The sequence below is a fragment of the Apis dorsata genome, unplaced genomic scaffold (assembly GCF_000469605.1).
Source record: "Apis dorsata unplaced genomic scaffold, Apis dorsata 1.3 scaffold_486, whole genome shotgun sequence".
NCBI classification, from domain to species: domain Eukaryota; kingdom Metazoa; phylum Arthropoda; class Insecta; order Hymenoptera; family Apidae; genus Apis; species Apis dorsata.
Genome location: NW_006263721.1, coordinates 645835 through 647137, shown reverse-complemented (window position 1 = coordinate 647137; position 1303 = coordinate 645835). Strand labels below are relative to the sequence as shown.

Genomic DNA, 1303 nt, shown 5'->3' with positions numbered 1-1303 from the left:
ATATATATATATATATAAGAACGTATATATAAGAAAAGAAAGAAAAAGAAATAAAGAAAGATAATTATCCTATATAGGTAGAACACAATCTTCATCAAAGATTATCCAATATCAATTAGGATTTATTTATCTTACACTTTGCAAAATAAATTTAAAATTCATGTATGAACGAAATAACGAGAAAAAGTGTTCGTATCAAATAATAATCATTAAACGAGGAAAAAAAGTTTTGATAAACATGAATCGAAAAATTAATATTTTCAAAATTAACAATATTCTCATATTCAATGATTTAAAGTAAACGATTTTCTCGTTTCGGGAAAAACAATAGATTATCTTATCGTTTCTTCTTTTCCTGGTTACAGAAGAAGTTTTCTACATATCCTTCTTTCATTTCCATACACGCTTGATATCTTACCTGCAGTAGATAGCTCTTTAAGCGAGGAAATCGTTCGATTTAACGGAAACAAAAAATTATTTGAAAATATTCATTTTCCATAACTAATGTTTGATAGAATTTCTTTTTTTATTTAATAAAAATAAATTATTCTATCCTAATAATTAAAAATATCTTTTTTTTTATCACCCTACATAAACATATGATAAATCATCAAATACCGATCGAGTATACAAAGAACTACAAAATTTTGATATCTCGTTACATGTTTCGATTATGTGCTAAAAAAACTTTAAAATTATACGTAAAAAAAACTGTATTGAAAGTTAATATATAATATAGTTTAGTTTTATATACGACAGATGGCACTAGTAAATACATGAAAGTCGAAAGATCAGTAACCCCGATAGGCGAATAACCGTGTATTAACTAATCTGTTTACTTCAATCCTTCAGGATACTTTTCTTTTGTTTGATTTAATCCGTTTTAAGAAATTACGTGCATTGATATTACAAGTATAAAGCTGATCTTATAAAAAATTATATTTTAATTATAATATCTATATGAATAAATAAGCATTTTTATATTATGTAAATTAGTGATATAAATAATTAAATTATTTCATTTATTCTTATAATATAAATGGAAGAAGAAACACGATAAAAAAAATCTTACCGGGGAAGACATTGTATATCTATTAAATGTCGCATCGTATCGTCAATTATAAATCAAGAATAATGATCGAAATATATACGAAAAATATATCGTGTTTCATATGCGAAAACGGTGGAAAGAGATAGAAACAATACATGAGGATGCAAAGCGACCGCGTGCCCTTTTTTCTGTTTTCTTCTTTTTTCAGCCTGCGGTCGAGGTAAACACAGCGCGGCACGTTTTGTGGCGCCC

General features: G+C 26.4%; 1 protein-coding gene across 8 annotated transcripts in view; it reads right to left on the bottom strand.

Annotated features, from left to right (window-relative positions):
• LOC102671224 (serine/threonine-protein phosphatase 4 regulatory subunit 1-like) overlaps positions 1-1303 on the bottom strand; it is a 111361-nt gene that overhangs the window by 109353 nt on the left and 705 nt on the right. The gene's annotated exons all lie outside the window — the stretch shown is intronic.